General features: G+C 36.3%; 1 protein-coding gene across 2 annotated transcripts in view; it reads left to right on the plus strand.

Annotated features, from left to right (window-relative positions):
* The window catches only part of LOC138695885 (orexin receptor type 2-like), a 502682-nt gene that overhangs the window by 216546 nt on the left and 263887 nt on the right, over positions 1–22249 (plus strand). For both annotated transcript variants that reach the window (XM_069820228.1, XM_069820229.1), the window contains exon 2: positions 3281–3428. The gene's annotated coding sequence lies outside the window, so the exon portion shown is untranslated. The remainder of the gene's footprint in view (positions 1–3280; positions 3429–22249) is intronic.

Below are 22249 nucleotides of genomic sequence, written 5' to 3' on the forward strand. Positions count from 1 at the left end.
CACAAAACATTATGCCCATGCTTGGGTGAATCTCTTATGGTGGCAATTGTATTCTCTGCAACCTGTTCGTCTGTCTTCCTCCATTAAACAAGTTGGATCTTACAGTAGGCTTTTCAAAGTAATTCCTATTTTTTCCCCCTAAAAATCTTTTATCATAAATGTTTTTATATTCAGCTCCACAATTGAATCTCACAACAGAGAAACATTTTTACATTTTCCATAAGCAAAGCTGTCCCGCTTTGGGCCCTAGCGTCGTGGTCTAAGACACAGTAGAGTCGTGCACAACTGGTTACGAAAAATAGAAATTATACAGAGTGTTTCCGGGCTCGTGTTCCAAACTTTCAGGGATGATGGGGAAGGGCACATGTATCAATTTGAGATAAGGAACCCTGGTCCGAAAATGACTGAGTCGAAAGTTATAAGCAAAAATAGTTGTGTGGAAATGGAATTGTAATTTCGCACCACGTGCCCTCCTTCCCTTAACCTTTGGAACAGTCGTGGAAAAATGGTAAGGGCCGGATGTCTCCTACGTTGGTACTTCGTCCGATACAATCTGTGAGCTTGTCTACTGTTCCCATTGGCTCATCCGTATTCGAAAATCAGGTCTGCATATTCCGCTCTCTTGTACTCCTCCATTTCACTAGGACTGATCGACTGGACACTGCAACTTGTACACATACACTGCTGTCTACAGACGTGCATATCAGGACCGACCATGTCCGTTACACATTACGCTATCTGCATTGCTTTAGTGTAGTTTCCTGTCCCCACCCCTCAGACAGCGCACTGAATGGAATACTGTAAGTAGACAACGTAAACAACGTCAGACGAATACAGTATGTGTAAGATGTACAGATAAATACACATAAATAAGTTGTGCAGAGGAATAAAATTATTCCATTTCCACAGACCTATTTTTGCTTATAACTTTCGACTCAGTCATTTCCGGACCAGGGTTCCTTATTTCAAATTGATACATGTGCCCTTCCCCATTATCCCTGAAAGTTTGTAACACTAGCCCGGAACATTCTGTATATTGCTATTGAACGCCTGGCGCTGTAGTCAGTATGCAAAGGTCTTCCGTTTCGCGGAGTGTCTCAGGTTCGCTTTAACGAATATTCGAGTTGTTTCTCACTCTTTGTGGGTGGAAGGCAAAGGCAGACCACATTGAGCCATTCAGGAGTTCCAAAAGCCCTTGCAGGACGCGTTTATCATCGTGTAGGGCTACTATTTAATTAATAATTCTTCTTCTTTCACTACAATCAATCTGTCATCAATCCATCGACTCATTCATTCATTGTATTGTATTGTATTGTATTGTATTTATTAACATTCCATGGTATTCATATATGCTTACAGCTAGAATATGGAACAAGTCAAAAAACTTAATACTATTATAAAATCTTAATTTATAGTCACAGTCTAGATGAAATATATACAGACGAGATTTACAATATAGTCTACTAGTACAACACATAGTTTTAGTATCAATTTCATGAAGTGTTATTGAATGTCATGAATTCACCTACCAAATAGAAGGCGTGAGAAATTAGGTATTTCTTTAATTTGGCCCTAAATAATTTTATGTTTTGAGTTTCATTTTTTATATCGATAGGGAGGCTATTAAAAATGTTTACTGCAATATAACGCACTCCTTTTTGATAGCACGATAGACTTGCCGATGGAGTATGAAAGTCATTTTTTTGACATGTATTTATGCTATGAACTGTTGAATTAGTTACAAAGTTTTCACGATTACATACGAGGAAGGCTATTAATGAAAAGATATACTGACAAGCCATGGGCATTATTTGTAGTTTTTTGAAAATAGTCCTACATGATTCCCTACATTTGGCACCTACTATTATTCTAATTACTCTTTTTTATAATAGAAATATATTGTTACTATCTGTGGAATTTCTCCAGAATATTATTCCAAAACTCATTACCGAGTGGAAGTATGCAAAGTATATTGTTTTTAAGGTATTGATATTTACTATCTTTTGCATAGATCTAATAGCAAAACAAGCTGAATTTAGTTTGGGGGTAATTTCTTTAATATGATTTTTCCAATTTAACACATTATCGATTTTTAAGCCAAGAAATTTGGTTGTTGTTGTTTCTAATAGGGATCTATTGTTAATTATTGCGCTAGAAACAATTCATTCAGGTATTAGAGTTTGTATCGTCAGGAGCAAACAGGTCTTCTTAAAAATGATTTATTAATGAAATAGTGCATCTACTTACAGTAATTAAAAGGCATTAACAACTACTGTTTTAGAGGTATGCATTTTGGGTTTAAAGTGTAAACGTTACAATAGAATGTAATATGTACTTATTTTCTCTTCTATTTAGTAAGTGATTGTAATTTATTCTATTCTTACATTTTTTTACACATCACATTTCATATTATTTATTACATTGATTGTATTTGTTGTTATCGGTGTCCATTTGTTCATCTAGACCTATATATGTTATAAAGGTAAGCACAGTCTAGTAGGCCATATACAGTCACGAAACTTGAGTTGAGGGTACTGGGAACAATAGACTCTGCCGGTACTATTTCGCATTGTCTGTGATATCTATGGCTGCATATTCCCTACGTGTTGAGCTTCGTGACTATATATACTAGACTGTGAGATAAGTGTAATGAAGTATGTAATCAATAGTAGGCCTGTATTAAGCAAAAACATTTTTTAAATTACACATAGTAAATTTCTTTCGTTCTGCCTAGCCTGCAAGCGGTTGAAATTCGAACATTCCTTCGAATGCTCTACCTTAACGGATGCTCTCTGACCGGTCGAATGAAAACCGGTTGTAAGCCCTATTTTGCAGCTCTCTAGTCTAAGGCATCATGCATCCGCTTCTGTGGCCCTAGTATTGACTTGTTGGTTTTCCAACTAGGCGGGCCGGGTTCGATCCTCGTCCAGTTTCTGCTGGACTTTGTGGTGGGCAAAGAAGATTTTTAGAGAGTTTTTCTTGGGGTACTCCTGTTTCCCATATCATTCCACCAACACTCTCCATCTCCACCTCCACCTCATTTCATATATCTGCAATAGTGAAACTAGACGGGGGCAAAATCTTAGTTTCCGATGTTGAATTTATATCAACGATACTATTGTAATGTCCAAAATAACTTTTTTTGCAGAATTTAATCTATGATATAAGAAGCAATGTAAATAATTTTGGTAGATAATAAATTTCCCTACTGATACATTTTTTAAGTTGCTTGTGTGTGGCATTTTATGTGTAACGTGTTTCTCTGTTTCTTTGTCTGCAGACGGTGTCAGTTGCAGTGTCCGTGCTCACCTTGACCTTCATCTCAGTAGACCGCTGGTACGCCATCTGCTTCCCGCTCAAATTCAAGTCAACCACCAGTCGCGCCAAAACCGGCATCTTAATCATCTGGGCCGCCGCTCTCCTCTTCGGTGAGTTTCTAATCTCTTTCCATATTGTTCTACAACAGATTTAGTAATAAAAACTTAATTATACATCTTGATTACACGCTTTTAACACTTAGGAATATATTTATTTTATTACTAGCCTATCCGTGCGCTCCGTTGCAGCTGTTAGAAATAAATATAAAGTAATTACATAATTAAAATAGGACGTTTGATCCAGGGAACAACTTTTACAACAGCGCAAGTTAATCTGCTTCGCTCATTACCCAGTTTTTTTTTCATTGCATTTATTGCATATATATTTTATATATTTTAACACGATTCAATTGAGCATAGTTAAAATTTGAATTATAAAATAATGGATTGCTAAGCTAACGTACTATTACTGCATACTAACACTCTCGTTGTTCGTTAATTCTCTGAGATTAAAATGAGTGTACATAAATATTATTTTAAGAAATGCAGAAAACGAATGTACAAAATGGCCTATCAAATTTTCTGTGCATAAGAAGCTATTTTAATCTTACCTGTCCTCGATTCACTCAGACGTTACTGTAATAACATTATAGTATTATGTCCATCTAGAGAAACTACACTTTCCAATGGTGAAATAATAATTAATTATACAAATCGGTTAATTTAGCTTCTGATATTACTTCATACAAATGCAGAAACATTCTCTGTAGGCTATGCTTTCGATTTTTGATGTCCAAGGCCCCTGTTTCGATTGTTGTTGTTCAAGGCCCCTTATAGACGAAGTCATTTGTTCTTAATTCATTGCACCATCTTAGATGGCGTTATTTTAATTTTAAAACTCATTTATCTCATTAAATATCAGTCCTATCAAAATTTTGTAAAGAATACAATTTATCGAAAATGATTTTTAAAGAACCTTTTGTTATGTAACATTTTTCACAAAAATCAATACTAAGCGAGATATTTCGATTTATTTAATTCAGGCCCCCTTATAACTCCCCTTTCAAATAAAGTATTTTGAATGTCATATAGCCTAAAATCTAAGTTACAACGAACTTAATTTATATTCCAATTTTCATATAAATCGGTTCAGCCATTATCGCGTGAAAAGGTAACAAACATACAGACAGACATACAAACAAAAATTTCAAAAATGCGATTTTCGGTTTCAGGGTGGTTGGTTATATATGTTAGGACCAATTATTTTTGGAAAATCGAAAATTACCAGAAAAATTTCGGCTACAGATTTATTATTGGTATAGATAATCACTTTCATGTGTTAAATGTGAATTAACACCTAGTTGACGAACATATAAACAAAAGACAGTCAAAACTAAACTACACATTAAGAAATCGAGAATAAAAATCCATAAACTTCTTAGACATCACAATAACAAAAGTAGATAACAAACAAACTTTCAAAATATACAGAAAACTTATAACAATCACACACATAAGGCAAACTCGGCTAAATTCGCAGTATTAAGGTTTTCTGTCTGTAGTTATAACCAAAAATGCTTGAAAAAATTCCCGTCATGCAGCAGTTAATCACTAGACATAATTGTATTGGTTGGTATAAAAATTTTATTTTTTAAGTGTATCCCAACAGGGAAATAGCTCCATCTAATAATGAGATCATATGTGTGTGTTTCAGGAACTCGTGTAACTTCGCAGTACTGCTCTGGTAATTTCGCAGTAATACTTGTGCAATTTTCAAGAATACTCCTTTTAGCTCAAAACATGTTTTAATGTAATCTAAACATCAGTACATGTTTACACATATGAACTGAACACACCTCAACAAACTCGGCAATAAATGTAGAACAACTGGGTTTCAATTATTAACACTAATGACAGGAAAGGCTTGCATATTAATTGTAAATTAATAAATTTATCTAACACATATCTGCGTTAAACCTTATGCCAAAGGTGAAAAAAGCATTATGAGAACTATTTAGGCCTAATCCGAATTCGCTTCCGCTAGAAAGGCAGTTGTTGTTTTTTCCTTTCTCTGCCGTTGTTTGAAGGTGGAGAGACTTTGTTCCTTTTGGGGACACAATTTTGTTAAGTTTCGTAACCAATTAAAACCCTGTTTCATCTAAATTGCAAATGAGATTAGGTTTGGTGCTCAGGTTTGCCTTCTCATACACACTTCCTAGCACATCATAAAAATCGTTCAAATTCGAGCGAGTTGAGGCTGTTACTCTATGGTAGGACAGATTTTCTGCCTGGCGCATACTTAGTCCATAGCGCTTCTTAAAAGAAGTTCGAATCTGCGTGCCACTCGAATTGTTCTGCCGGCAACTAGCGGAAACTTGTTAATAAATTGAGTACCGGCAAAAGCATATAACGAACAAACTATATCAGATAAAACAACAAGCAAGGGTTCAAATTAGTTATTCTAGAATTCATTAATCACAGTGTGATGCTTACAGATCTGAATATCTCAACGATAAAACGTCCAGGAACAGAACACTCCAAATTTACTCAATCAATCTGAGTAAACACACACCTACTAAAGCAGATAGTTGTATAACTTTCGCCAGAATGCGTTCCAATAGGATCTTCCTGCATGAAACTAATTAATATATGAGATACTGCGAAATTAGACGTACTGCGAAATTAGCCGAGTTTGCTTTACACAGCATATTCAATCATCCAACACAACACAAACATGTTGCATTTCGAGCCATGGTACACAAACTACTCAAAATTACCAACTAGCCAGAAAGACTACAATGAAGAAATAAATACCATGAAATACATAGTACAAGAAAATGAAAAAAAAAACCAACATAACAGACAACATAATAAAAAATACAAAACAATTACAAGAAAGAAATAAACACATCACACACAAAATATATATATATATATATATATATATATATATATATATATATATTTCATACTAACATATGAAACCAAAAACACACATAAGATCGCATCTTCATTCAGGAAATTAAATTACAACATCGTTTACAGAACACAAAACACTCTAAAAACATCTCAACACACAAACAAACAAAAATACAGCATAATGGAAGTATACAAACTCACATGTAATAGCTGCAACAACTTCTGCATCAGGCAGACAGGGATATCATTTCAAAGACGTTACAAAAAACACATCGGCCATAACCAAATCACACAACACTTTCAAATACGCAGAACACATCACAAACACCAACCACAGCTATAGCAACATAGACACAGACGTGGAAATTCTACATATTCAACCGAAAAACCAGAAACTAAACACACTAGAACAGTACGAGATATGGAAAGACACAGAAACATACTCAGAACATATCCTGAATACACAACTGAATTTCAGAACATACACACTATTTGACTCCACACTACCTAACACAAACCCACCCTCCAACAACTGAAGAAACCGAAAGAATAAGGTCCTCACTAGTTCTGAAGTTGGCTGCCAGTAATCTGAAACAAGTTAACTGCGTATGTACAAACTTAGTGTGCATTTAATAGACGAAGGTGATTATCATAAATACAGTCCTAAGTAAAAACTTAACTACATTTCCTTCTAAGTATTTCAAAATTTCAAAACTAAATAAACAAACTGAGTAAAATTTGATGTTTAACGTTTAATATTTATGAAGGTTTTGTGATTAAAGTGTAGTAAATCTGTGACTAGGAAATTAAGAGAGGAATTAAGAAATGCAGAATTCGAATCATGGAAAGTAATGCCTGGAAGAGGCAGAGGTGTAGAATTGTACAGCCAAGTACCTAAAGCCAACGCCTGGATTTTTAATAAGTCTGGACTATCTACATCTGAATGGGTAACCTGCCTCAAAATGAATACCAATTTAACAGCAGTTAGAGGAGTACCTGGTCGCTCTTTGGACGGATCCCGGTGCAGACATGGCTGCCCGGAGACTGAAACCCTTGCCCACGTCCAAGGTCAGTGTAACAGAGGTTTACTCCTCCGAAATGCCAGACACCATCATGTTCGATCCTTAATTGCAACTGCAATAAGAAAAAAAGTCTTGGACAGTAGAAGAGGAAGCTTTTTGCCTTGCTACTAATGGCGCCTCTAGACGTATTGACATCATAGCGTATTCCCAGACTACCAAGAAAGGATATATAATTGATCCTACCATAAGGATTGAAACGGGGAGTAGCCAGTCGGAGGATGTCAATCAAGAAAAAATCAACATTTATCTGCCAACAGTTGACTACTTCAAAGCAAAATACCAGCTTGAAGACATTGAGGTGATTGGTCTTCTTATTGGAGCTCGTGGTGTGATTCCCAAGTTCTTTGAACGCTTCAGGAAGACTTTTGAACTACCACAGACACTTACTGCTGACATCATAACTTCAGTTTTGAAACACTCTTGCCAAATTCTGAGTCATCACATTCACTCTGTTTAATTTTTTTTTATTCACTTTCTATTCATATATGTTTATTTCAATTTTCTTTCTACAAAATTTATGTAAACATTTAATATTGCAAAATTCATGTAGGAGAGTATACTAAGTCCTTCTGGGCTACCTCCAATGGGAGGCAGTTATTACCTTACCTTGGTTCCAAATATAATAGAATGCGTCCTGCATTATAATTACAGATGATTTTGCAAACAAAATGGCTTATGATTTTGGCCTTAAGTGTTACGAAATATAAATAAAAATAGTTACGTATGTATTTCTTAATATTACTGAACATTTATTGAAGGAGGCTGATTTAGACTTCCAGGTATTGCAGAAATTTGTAAGCAGACCTGGGTTACATTTCATTCTAACAATTACTATAATGTTTTAGAAACAAAACTGAGTTATAGATGAGGAGACGAGACCTGACTTGTGAGCTATACGAGAGGGGAAAGAATAAGCTATCAGAAAGAGAGTTGGTTTCATGATGGTTAATATTACATATGAACAACGATCGTGAAAGCAAGATAATGTTCTATACATCGTGTTGTTGACGTAAAGACTGCTTGTGAGTGTTTCGAGACGTCGAGATTGATCACTCCCGAAGTCCCGAACGTCAAGCAGCCTTGAATCGTCACAGTTGTTTATATCTGACTGAAATTTTATTTACTTTGGCACATATGTATAAACAATCTAGTAGCCTATTTGAAACATTATCTCCTCCTTTCAGTGTAATAATCCGTTCCCCAGTCTTTATTTAATTACTAGGCCCTTATTAAAAGGCTAGGAATTTTCTTTTCATGTGTTTGAGATCAAGTGTGCAATCTCAAGTAAAAAGATATTAACGTTATGTTTTATGTTTCTTAGAAATGCAAATTTATTTGAGAATTGTTTTTATTTTCTGTTTATACAGGTGTTTCAAAAATACGGGGCATAATTTCAGGTATGTATTTCCCACATGTAGACAATCAAAATAGTTAATTACAACATCTGTCCGGAAATGCTTTATTTCCGAGTTATGGCATTCACAACATTGAAATTCACCGGAACGTTTTTCTTTCCGTAGGTCGTTGCCGTCAAAGGAGACATTAAGAGGGCACTCTGACGTTCATTCCGAGGCGAAGGTTACATTCAGTGTTGTGTAGGTACTTGGATCGAAGGTTTCCTGATCGATGGATAGGTAGAGGTGGCCCAATTGCTTGGCCTCCACGCTCACCTGATCTGAACCCTCTCGATTTCTACTTGTGGGGCCATTTAAAATCATTGGTTTATTCGTCTCCGGTGCCTGATTTGGAATCCCTTCGGAATCGAATTGTGGCATGTTCTGAGGACATACGCAATACTCCTGGAGTTTGGGATCGTGTTCGCAGGTCAATGAGACATCGATTTGAGGTCTGTATTCAAGCAGGAGGTGGACATTTTGAACATCTTCTGTAATGACAACGACCTGCGGAAAGAAAAACGTTCCTGTGAATTTCAATGTTGTGAAGGCCATAACTCGGAAATGAAGCATTTCCGGACACATGTTGTAATGAACTATTTTGATTATCTACATGTGGGAGATACATACCTGAAATTATGCCCCGTATTTTTGAAACACACTGTATAACCATAGGTAATATCATGTAATAGAACCAGAACATTTTGATAACTAAGATAATGTTTTGTTTTGTCTTTTTGTCTCATTTAAACATTTATAATGTTATTTATTTCAATGATGTATGTTATTCAAAGTTACGAAATCTTTCCACACCGACCAAATGTTATTTCGAGAATGATGAGCGAGACTCGAAAGACAAATGCAACGAACACAGTGAGCGAGAGCGACAGTTAGTATTGTTCATCTCTAGTTAATAATATACGAGTCTACCCAAATGGAAGTTCACCTCACACTAAAACCTGTCTTCCATCTCCATACCCATAGTCACGGCACATGATGAGGTTACAGGACAGGTCTTGCCTCCTCTATTGTGCGTTTTAAGTATTACTGAATGTTGTAATTAGAATTGAGTTCAATTTTTTAAATATAGCAGAAGTTCTACGCTTTGACTGTGTGTGAAAGCCCTAATTTATATCAATTATTCACAAGCGAAAGTGTTTCACTTCTAAAAGTGGCCTTATCTGAAGCGGCCCTAAAGCTCCCATATAGAAACCCACATTACGAAATAATTGTGTTTGTATTAAAATCAATTTTTGGCCTTAGAAATGGATTATTGGAGACGATCAGCAGGCATTTCAAGAAGAGATAAAATTAGAAACGATATAATCAGAGAGAAAATGCAAATTAAGAATGATATTGTAGAGGATATTTTCACAAAATAACTAATATGGTATTGACATATGATGCGAATGAATACGGAAAGTTTACCAAGGTTGGCATATGATTGAACCCCATCAAGAAGAAGAAAAAGAGGAAGACCTATGACAACATGGAACAAGGGCATTCTGGAAGCTATGGAAAGAAGGCAATTAGGAGAAGACCTATGGAGAGATAGAGGGGAGTGGTATCTTGCAGTGCGATATATTTATCAGTGACTGTAAATTAATTTCGGAATATGTATGATAAGACTTTCCTGTGTTAAATTTCAACGTACCTCGTTTACATGTTTCGACCTATTTATGGGTCATCTTCAGAACTGGTCGTTGTTGGTCTTGGCGCCACTTGTTCTGTTTCCTGTGAGGGTGTCTTCCTGTGGTATAGTGTAGAGTCAAAGAGTGTGTGTGTTTTGAAGTTGAGTTGTGTGTTGAGAATTTCGTTGGGGTGTGTTTTGTATATTTCATATTGTTCTAGTGTGTTTAGTTTCTGGCTTTTTTGTTGGATGTGTAGTATTTCCATGTCTGTGATGATGTCTCTGATGTGTTCTGCATATGTGGAGGTGTTTTGTAATTTTGTTATGGCTGTGATGTGTTCTTTGTAACGTGTTTGAAACGATCTGCCTGTCTGTCCTACACCTGCAACAACTTCTACGTAGGACAGATCTGCCTGTCTGTCCTACGTAGAAGTTGTTGCAGGTGTAGGACAGACAGGCAGATCAACAGATTACAAAGAACACATCACAGCCATAACAAAATTATAAAACACCTCCACATATGCAGAACACATCACAAATGCTACCACACCCACAGAAACATCAACACAGACATGGAAATACTGCACATCCAACTAAAAAGCCAGAAACTAAACACATTATAACAATATGAAATATACAAAACACACCCCAACGAAATTCTCAACACACAACTCAACTTCAAAACACACACACTCTTTGACTCTACACTATACCACAGGAACACACCCTCACAGGAAACAGAACAAGTGGCGCCAAGACCAACAACGACCAGTTCTGAAGATGACCCATAAATAGGTCGAAACATGTAAACGAGGTACGTTGAAATTCAACACAGGAAAGTCTTACCATACATATTCCGAAGTGATACAGTGTTAAAAGTTGTGTAATCAAGATGTAAATTAATATTTGATTGTCAGAAAATGTCAAAAGGCATTGTAAACTGACTAATATATATTAACATTAATCTATTTATTATTATTATTATTATTATTATTATTATTATTATTATTATTATTATTATTATCACTTCGTTTCTTAGACAGTCGCAGAAAACCTTGAGGTTTGTGTAAACTATAAGAAAAGCACGGGAGCCATATTTCCCATAAAATTACATGAATAGACAACAGCAAGTTGTTTAATGTTTTCTTTTCCTGATTATGTGATTGTCACGCGTCAATTCTCTCTGTTATCAGACCTTATTTTTTCTTTTGCTTCCATTATCGCCGGGAGAAAATTTGAGTTGAAATAATTTGGACTGAGTATTGCTACTCTTCTAGCCAGGTCAAAGGATAACACTTTTTAAAAGTACAAAGATCGACATCACGTAGGCCTATGAGCCCAATCTGCCGCTGTGATAGAGGAACAATTTCCACTGCAACACTTCTCCCCTCGGTCTTTTTTTGTCACGTCACTTCACACAAAGCCGGGGAAGCCATTTGCACAAACATGATTATGTAGCTGCTGCCTTTATTATTAGGAGCGCAATCATACCTGTGTCAGGCGCGAAGTGGTGGACGTGCTCAATTATCAAACGGGGATAACCACAACGCGCCTACGTGCTGTACAAAATTGCTTCTTTCAAACTGAAAGCGACTCCATTTCCTGCCGACGCGGGACGGTACTAAAAGCTGCTCAACTTGCTTCTTTTATACAAGTTATCAAGGTAACAAGTCTTTGTCAGGCTTATACAGTACTATATAACCTATATTTCATCGTCTAAATCTGGGACTGACGATCCTGCCCATACGCCTTCAGGTAGATGTAAACAAAACTCCAAACGCGTAGTGAAGAAAACCTACCTAGAAGAATTTGAAGTTTCAATTTTAAGAGTGTTATCATTGTTAAAATGTTAATATACCTTGTATGACGGACGGCACAGTTTCCACCAGTGGCGTAGCGTCAATGTAAGCTAAAAAGCTTAGCTTCCCCAGTTAATAATAATTTCATAATAAACCTGCAGTTTATGGACATAATTATTTATTAATTTTAATAGAATTTATATTTACGCGTTAAATATTGTGATGCGGCAGCTCAGGATGATTTGTGATGCAGCAGTAAACAAGAAGCCTGCACACACCAGCTTCCAAGCAGACTGGTTTCTTCTATGTAATCCACCCCGCAGATTTTCCATCCCTTTCTAACTAAACTACTCTAGTCGCAAGGCTCGCAAGAAGCTAGCTTTAACATTTAAAATAAGTAGTTTCCGAGTTATCCCTTTTCGTCAGTTGTGTTCAGTTGAAGTGTTAGTGTGCATTGTGGCTGATATAATAAATAATGAGCGAAATAACAGTTCCTGACACCAATTTACTTGAATTTTTTAGGACAATTGTATTATCAAGACCGACTTACGAACAAAAGTGTGATTTAAAAAACAAATGACCGACTCCCTTGCTATCAATGAAGGACACAACCAAAAGACAGACGCATACTTACGTAATGATACTAATATTGTGATTTCTCTAAGTATGACAGGGAGTGAGCTAATGTTATACGTATACATGTCTATTTGTTAGAGATACGTGTAAACCGTGAAATCATATTTTACTACGTCTCATTTTAGGTCATGCCTTATTGGTGTTACTTACGATGTTCCAACCAATCTTAGACTGCTGACTTGACATTGACTACTATTTATTTTAAGACTGTATTTTTGTAATACGTTTTCTCATATTGCATGAAAGACAACTTGAGTTAGCTTCCCCTGCTCAAAATTTCATGCTATGCCACTGGTTTCCACACTGTATTATGTCTTCGTCAGCGTCTGCTGGGCTGCCACGGTGCCGTCCGTCATCATCATCGTCCTAACAAGTATTGGGCCTAATGGCCCGTTACGGTCTCAAGCCATCTCTTTAAAGGTCTTCCTATAGTCGCGATGCGTGACTCCTCCTCTTTGCTTACGTCTTAGAAAGTGAAGGCTCTATAAAGTGTAGGTAGGTAGTATCGTTCGCCATTTTTGTTCTTTCGTTGCCGAGCTACCATATAAGGAATCTATTTGCCACACCGTTAAACATTATCATGTCGTAGCTCCTATGATAATAAATCAAACGCACTGTAATTGAGCAAATAATTGAGCGGCAAATAACGTCTTCGTGTGCTTTCTGCGAACGCCAACGAAAGTGCCAAAATGGCGGCCGATTATATTAAGTATTTATCGAGACTTAAGAAATGAATAACGTCTTCGTCAGCGAATCACAAGACGCACACGTTTAAATGTAGCCGACCTGCAACGTTATTGGCTGCCGGAAATTAGAGCGACGGGACTATAGTGTTCTCTTCCCTCTTGTACAGTAGACAGAAATGTGACGAGGAATACGAGTCCTTTCCATGTGGTGAACATGTTGCTGCCAGTTAGCTCTGTAACTATAGATGTAATCCAAATAGAAGATATTTCAAGCTCTCGAAGAACATCCTCCTTCCTCTTGCGGTCTAATCTAGTATAGCCATCTGTTCTTCGCAGGAATTTCATCTCGTTGGCTACTATTCGGGTTTTATCTCTTTCCCTTAAAGTCTAGGTGCACTAGTGAGGGTTTAAACCAGCCATGTCATCTGATGCCCATAGGCGCAAGCGCGCACTTAAGATCTCAGGAGAGCCTGAGCGCTTTACAGCGGAAAGGAAAGAGACAGACGAAAGAGGTGGTATATGCCGCTTGGTCGAGCTATATATATAGGGATGGCCAGCACTGATTCAATGGATAATTGGAAGAGAATTTATTAAAACTGTATTCATGTTAATTTTTAGATTTGTCTAAGAAGTATAAGTGCATTATAAGAATGTAAGTTTTAATTTTAATGGTCATTATTCACAAACTTACTTTTTTATTCAAGAGGAATAATGTCTTAACTTTTTTTATATAAAAAGTGAAGTTTTCAGATATGTTCATTTAGTAGCCTTACAAGTACTGAAAAAATGTTTTAGCAAATATAACTTATCGTAAATACATATTGCTGAAGATAGTGTATTGGAAATTTTGAAAATATTCGCATGGAAAATGTTTGTAAGGAAATGAATTAACAAACTAATGTTACATCATAAAACAAGAGATATGTGCCCGTGTGTTGTAGAAATGACAGCCCTATAGCTTCAGCAGATTTCGAGAAAATAATTTAATATTCTAATGATAGGAAGTTGCGCACCAATATCACCTTAAAAGCTTAATGCGATAAGAGTTTTGTTATGGAATATTAGTTACACTTAAAACATATACCTAGGTAACTTTGCTTTGTACTATAATATTGTTTTATTAGTTTATTGATTACTGTTATTAGGCTAAAAATACCATCAATATCAATTCCAACTTATCATGTCATACTCAGTCTCTTTCTTTGGGATATCACTTTCTTTATGAATATTGTGTTTCATTCACTTAGTACGGTACACTGGGTGTTCAGTTCAAAGTGTGTCATGGCTCGCTGTATGCCGTCATGTGGCTAGTCGATGAGCCTAGAGAATTCAATCTTCCTACACTTCCGCAGAGGTGTATTACTTATGTGCCAGAAAAGTTGCCTCGCAAGTACGGCGTTCATTCATAATTGTACTTACCGATACGTACGGTAACGCCGATAGTGGCAGGAATGTGAACTGTTTCGAAACATGTACTGAGGTGAGTTTTTTCTTACTGTCGGGATATGGGGAGAGGGTTAAGACGATTACTTACGTATTTGTTGACATTAATTTCGACGGTCAACATGGACACGGAGCATTTGATTTGTGTTGTGGAATGTTACCATACGCAACCGATGATAACAAATATCCTGCGTACGACTTGGCCGCGCAAAACACAGTTCGAAAGAGGTTATGGTATCACACAGACCGTACAGACCGCCATCTGTTGCTACGACGTTCAAGTTATACCGTATACGTTCTCAAGTTCAGATTGAACGTCTTGATTAATAGGCAACTTCTCTGACATAAAAGCTGAAACTCGCTTCAAATCGCTGACTCATCAACAGTGACGTCATGACACACTTTGAAATGAACATCCAGTAGTTGTACTGCTATAGAATTTATGTGAATATTTCTTCTTAACTCTTTATTATGTTATTAACATTTAAAACGCAACTGAAATATTAAGAAATTGGTGTTAGTACTTTTGTTTTACAGGCAATATATCTAGATAATATCAAACAGAAAGAAGCAATACAAAAATAACGACATAAAATTTCACGTACCGTTTGAAGGCTGTACACCACTGTTTTCTTAATCCAACAGGATGCTTATTAATATACATAGGCTAATAATCAGTCATAATAATGTCAGTAGAATAACAGCAAGTGAGATGAGTTTATGAGAGCAACAGCTGGATATACTCGTTCGGATCATAAAAAAATGACGACATAATGCAAGAACTTCAAATAGAACCCATTAAGCAGTTCATCAGCAAATATCAACTTCAGTGGAAGGGTCATCTCGAACGAATGAATCGATGCAGAATTCCAAAAGCACTGTATAATTACCATCCGTATGGCAAAAGATCTCTAGGCCGTCCAAAGAAGAGATGGACTGAAAATTCTAGTTTAAGACCGTAACAGGCTACTTCGCCTAATACATGTTAGGAAGACGACGACGATAATAATCTTTCCTCTTTCCATAACTAGCGCTTGATGCCCGTGCACGATGTCAAGGTCAGAAACATGCGCTTTGACATCTCTGGTTTAAACACTTTTTTGATGGCTGCCATTGCTCGGTTATAATATAAAATTGTAGCAGATATGTCTACTTCATTTTCATAACTGACATGATGTCTTAAATATTTAAATGAAGAATAAAATGTATATTATCTTTTTATCAATTTTAACACTTTTTAATTAAGCCTCAAATGATGGTCGAAAACCCAAAATTTTACCAAATTGTCTACATCAACACACCAATCAAACACTAAAAAAATTGTTGCTCTGAACACCTCAAATCTCGCATTTATTCATTCATTCATAGTGTTCTGCCCAAGGACAGGTCTTTCACTGCAAACCCAGCATTGTTCAGTCTTTCCTATTTTCTGGTTCCTCTTACTCTCCGCATATGATTCATGGGATCACCCATTTCCAGCATATTACCAGAAATATTCTTACACCACATAGAACAGACATACATACTAAACAAAGACAACAACAAACACGCAGACAACATCATATATTGGCACAGATACGTAGATGACATACTAATACTATACAAAGGAAACAAAAGACAGATCCAGAACCTACATCAACACATAAACAAAATACACCCAAAGCTACACCACAAATTAGAAATTGAAAACAACAAATCCATAAATTTTCTAGACAGCACAATAACAAAAGTTGACAACAAACACACATTCAAAGTATACAGAAAACCCACAACAACACACATACACAACACATCCAACCACCCCACACAACACAGACAAGCTGCATTCCGAACAATGGTACACAGACTACTCAACATACCAATGAACCAACAAGATTACAACGAAGAACTAAACACAAACAAATACATAGCACAAGAAAACGGATACAACCCCAACATAATACGTAAGACAAAACAAAACCACAAAAAACAGAAGAATACAACACAAACACAAGAACACAAAAAAATACATCACACTAATATACGAAAACAAAAACACACACAAAATTGCAACCTCATTCAAGAAATTAAATTACAACATCGCATACAGAATAAATAACACTCTACAAAAACATCTCAACACACAAACAAACAAATACAGCCACACAGGCGTATACAAACTCAAATGTAACACCTGCAACAACTTCTACATAGGACAGACAGGCAGATCGTTTCAAACACGTTACAAAGAACACATAACAACCATAACAAAATTACAAAACACCTCCATATATGCAGAACACATCACAAATACCAACCACACCTACAGAGACATCAACACAGACATGGAAATACTGCACATCCAATCAAAAAGCCAGAAACTCAACACACTAGAACAATATGAAATATACAGACACACGAAAACACACCCCAACGATATTCTCAACACACAACTCAATTTCAAAACACATACACTCTTTGACTCTACACTACGAACGCACCCACACAGGAAACAAGAAGCGCCAACACCAACAACGACCAGTTCTGAAGTTGACCCAAAATAGGTCGAAACATGTTAACAAGGTACGTTAAAATTTAACACAAGAAAGACTTATCATACATATTCCGAAGTGATTCATATATGTTAAAGTTGTCTATCATCTGATATCTTCTACTGCCCCGAACTCTTCTTCCGTTCACCATTCCTTCCTGCAGGCAGTTTCTTCTCAGCCAGTGCCCAAGTCAATTTATTTTTCTCTTCCTAATGGTATTTCTTAATTCCATTTCTTTCGACTTAAGTAGCTAATGGATTTACATCTGTTATACATGGGGGGTACGTGGCACAAGAGACGAATTCTTTTTCCGTCCACAGTCTGCAATTTGCCACAGCCCTAGTCTAGTTCTCTGTTGTTAAACTTCCGCTTGTTAGACTCCGCGTGATTTGTAATTACGCCTGATGGTACAAAAAACAACGGAACGTCGGTTCCCTGGAGTAACATGGATCTCCTCCCGCGTCGGCAGTGCAGAAGTAACTCTTAACACACTGCCCGCTGCTATAAAAATGTCTTCCGTTTAACGGATGAGAAGTTTTATGCACGTTTCAGGGATTTACTTACACAAGTTTCGCTTTCTTTAGGGAAAACCTTTCTTCATAGTTTAAGTTAGGAGTATAGCTTAATTCCAAACACGTTCAAACCACATGACTTGCCAGAAAATTGTAAACACCGTAATAATAATCCTTTCGAACTTGTGTCGATACGCTATGAAGGAAGATTTATGAATGTCTATCACTAGGCCTAACCTTCTGTCTCAATGTAACGCATTTAAGCTGTGTCTGTGACTGTTGTTATATGTCCAGTATTATTTGAGCCGTTTAGAGCAAAAGTAGTGTAAGTCAAAATTGGGTAATGAGGTTTAAAGTAAAAATTCTGTAAAATACAGCGCAAAGTAGCAATTAATATGTCTTTCTTGCTATGCACTGACTACTAATAGTCTAAATAAATTGAATATTAATTGCTACTTTGCGCTGTATTTTACAGAATATTTACTTTAACCATCATTACCAACTTTTTATTTACACCACTTCTGCTCTGAACGGCTCATTTATTGCGGCCAGTATTCTCTCGGTCTATCTACTGTACAGTAGAACCTCTATTATGCGTGGTAATGAAGGGGTTGACTGAATGGCTAATCGAAAAAATTAGATAATCCGTACCATATATAATATTTCCGTAAATTAAGTGAATAATACACTGTGTCCGAAATGAAACCTCCCGATAAAGATATTAAATAAAGTATTCCTTAATTATTTATTTTATTTATTTATTTAACCTGGTAGAGATAAGGCCATCAGGCCTTCTCTTCCCCTCTACCAGGGGATTACAACTACAATATTAAGAATACAATTACAATTATAATTACAATTAATATTAAATTTACAAATACAATAAAAATCAAAGTACTTAAAGTTTAACTGATTAATAAAAGCTAGACAGTTTATTATAAAAGTTAAGAAGAGAGAAGCATTTATTTTATTGATTAAGTACAAATTAAACCTACTCTACGCAGTAAGAAAATGCTTAATAAGTTTGCTTTTGAATGCTACTAAATTCCGGCAATCTCTGATGTCACTGGGTAGGGTATTCCACAAGCGCGAGAGCGAGATTGTGTATGATGATGAATACGATGATGTCTTATGTGTTGGTATGGCTAGTATGCGACTATTTTGCGTGCGTGTGAAGAGATTATGATATGATGACAGGTAAATGAAACGGGAGGCAAGGTAGTTAGGTGTAGAAGTGTGAAGGACTTGGAAAAGGAGAACAAGAGAATGAAAATTTCTACGTTCGTTAAGCTGTAGCTAGTTTAGAGTTTGGAAGGATAGGGTAATGTGGTCAGCGCGACGGACATCGCAGACGAAGCAAACACAAGAATTATGAACACGTTGTAATTTTTTCGACTGGTTGACATTGAGGTCAGTCAGTAGAAAATCACAATAATCGAAGTGGGGCATTACTAGTGTTTCCACTAGTATTTTTGAGCGATAACGGAATGAATTTTCGAATGCTGTTTAAGGAATGTAGTATGGAAAGCACTTTTTTGGTAATATGGGTTAATTGGTTATTCCAGTTTAAATGCGTATCAAAGTGAACTCCAAGGTTTTTAACACAGGAAGCAAAAGAGATTATTGTGTCGTTTAACTCGACTGGAAGAGCAGGACACACAATAACAATTAGGGGAAAATATTAATCAACTCAACAAGTTTATGTCACTATCAGTAAATCTCAACATATCACCCTCTAGTAGCACGACACACATCTAACCTGTATTCAGTCTCTCTCCAGGCATTGCGTAACATCTGCGGAGTTACAGATCTTACTGTGTCGATAATCCTTTGACGTAACACTTGAAGGTTAGCCACTCTGGTGTTGTAGACACGGTCTTTCACGAATCCCTAAAGAAAAAAAGTCTAATAGTGTAAGATCAGGAGATCGTGGGGGCCATGCAATAGGACCACCTCGACCAATCCATCGTCCCGGGAAATGATTGCGTAAAGTTTCAACGACTGCTTCCCAATAGGTTACGTAATGAGGGAAGCTCGGTCTTGCTGGAAGGTGAACCTCTCTGGAATCTGGGGTAGCGCAAAATTTTCAAGAATATCGAGATATACCGTACATTCACTGTGTTCTCTATGAAGAAAAAAGGTCCAATCATTTCTGAACTTGTTAATCCACACCAAACATTTAGCTTTGGAGAGTTACATTCATGTTCAAAAATAACGACTTGCTTTCCTGAAAGATTTCCATGGACTTCGTGTGAATGCTTCACGAATGGCTTCGACGTTTTCATCCGACGTTCTCTTCCTACCGCCGCCACCATGTCGCTGAAAGTTTCCATTTTCTAGCAAATGTTTGTGCCACTGAACAATGGTGTGCCTATCAGGAGCTGCACGGCCGTATTTTTCACGAAATCTCCGCTGAACTGTAACCGAAAACTTAAACTCTGCTAACCAATAACAGCACTACACCTTCTTCTTGCGGTGTGAATATAGCCATTTTGGAAAACAGTCTGTGTATACACAACAATAGGAATAACAGGTTCGCCAATTTCACAACATAAAAACTTGTTGAGTTTCTCTACATTTTAGTGAAAGCTGGCCATAAATAACTTTTAGTTAAAAATCGAAAAAAAAAAAAAAAAAAAATCTGTACGAAGCAACTATAGAATTCACAACACATTTATAGGTTCACAATACTAGCTAATTCTTTATCTGTAATATTATTTCACCCTTAAAACTCAAGAATAATGGTATTTTACAAACAACTTCAAATTAGTGTGATTCTGAAAGTATTGAGATTAGGACAAATGTTTATATGACATTCTAGCTCAGAATGTCTTCGGAAATAAGCTCCGTAAGGGACGGTAAATCCTCGTGAATCACCCTGGATATTGCAATTATTAACATCGTCTCGACCGAAAGGCTCTAATATGAAATGACTATGTGAGAAATTTTATAGAAGACTCGGAGATTGCCTGATACGGATTCTAAAAGTGCTTTCACAATATGCTGTTAATGTATAAATTTGTATAAATATATTTTGATTTAATTACTTCAAACAGTCTATCACAAAGTGTACGGTATTCATGAATAATGATCAAAGAAAACTTTGAATCCTTTTACAGACAACAACCACAGGAAAGGAAATAAGATCGTGTTGTGCCCAACAGGCATTTAATAATATCTGTTGCATGATATTCAGATCTGAGCGGTTTGTGAAACTGAAAGAGTAAAAGAAACGTAAGAAAATCGTATATACAGTAACGTGAGAAGGAAAGGCTAATGGAAAAACCGTTAGAGCGCTGCGTCGTGTTGGCCCGCTTTGAAGTGATCGAAGTAACTCGGCCTTTGTGATACCGCCAAGGAAATTTTCTTCGTGCAGACACATCAGCTTGTAGAATTAACGTGAGTGAGTGAGTGCTTGTCATCCCTACTGTCAGAATACTTAATTGAAATTTGTGACTATCCTTGTATCTCTTTCCTCTTTAATAAAAAGAGCATCAAGTTATGATATGCGAGATAAAAATGACTTAAGGGAAGAATCTCATCGAAAAACATAATCTTTTCCTTTGTTGAAGAAGTGGTATAAAGTTTTGAATAGTTTGAACAGGGACCGTAAACTGTTCCAGGATGTACCACTGTACATGTTTACTTTATATTAATGACTAGCCGTACCCGTGCGCTCCGCTGCACCTGTTAGAAATAAATATAAAGTAATTACATAATTAAAATAGGACATTTGATCCAGGGAACAACTTTTACAACAGCGCAAGATAATCTGCTTCGCTCATTACCCAATTTTTTTTTTTTGCACTGCATTTATTGCATATATATTTTATGTATTTTAACACGATTCAATTGAGCATAGTTAAAATTTGAATTATAAAATAATGGATTGCTAAGCTAACGTACTATTACTGCATACTAAATCAATACACTCTCGTTGTTTGTTAATTCTCTGAGATTAAAATGAGTGTACATAAATATTATTTTAAGAAATACAGAAAACGAATGTACAAAATAGCCTATCACATTTTCTGTGCATAAGAAGCTATTTTAATCTTACCTGTCCTCGATTTACTCAAACGTTACTGTAATAACATTATAGCATTATGTCCATCTAGAGAAACTACACTTTCGAATGGTGAAATAATAATTAATTATACAAATCGGTTAATTTAGCTTCTGATATTACTTCATACAAACACAGAAAAATTCTCTGTGGGCTATGTTTAATAGCTTTCGATTGTTGATGTTCAAGGCCCCTGTTTCGATTGCTGTTGTCCAAGGGCCCTTATAGACGAAG

Source organism: Periplaneta americana, chromosome 3 (genome assembly GCF_040183065.1).
Source record: "Periplaneta americana isolate PAMFEO1 chromosome 3, P.americana_PAMFEO1_priV1, whole genome shotgun sequence".
Lineage (NCBI taxonomy): Eukaryota > Metazoa > Arthropoda > Insecta > Blattodea > Blattidae > Periplaneta > Periplaneta americana.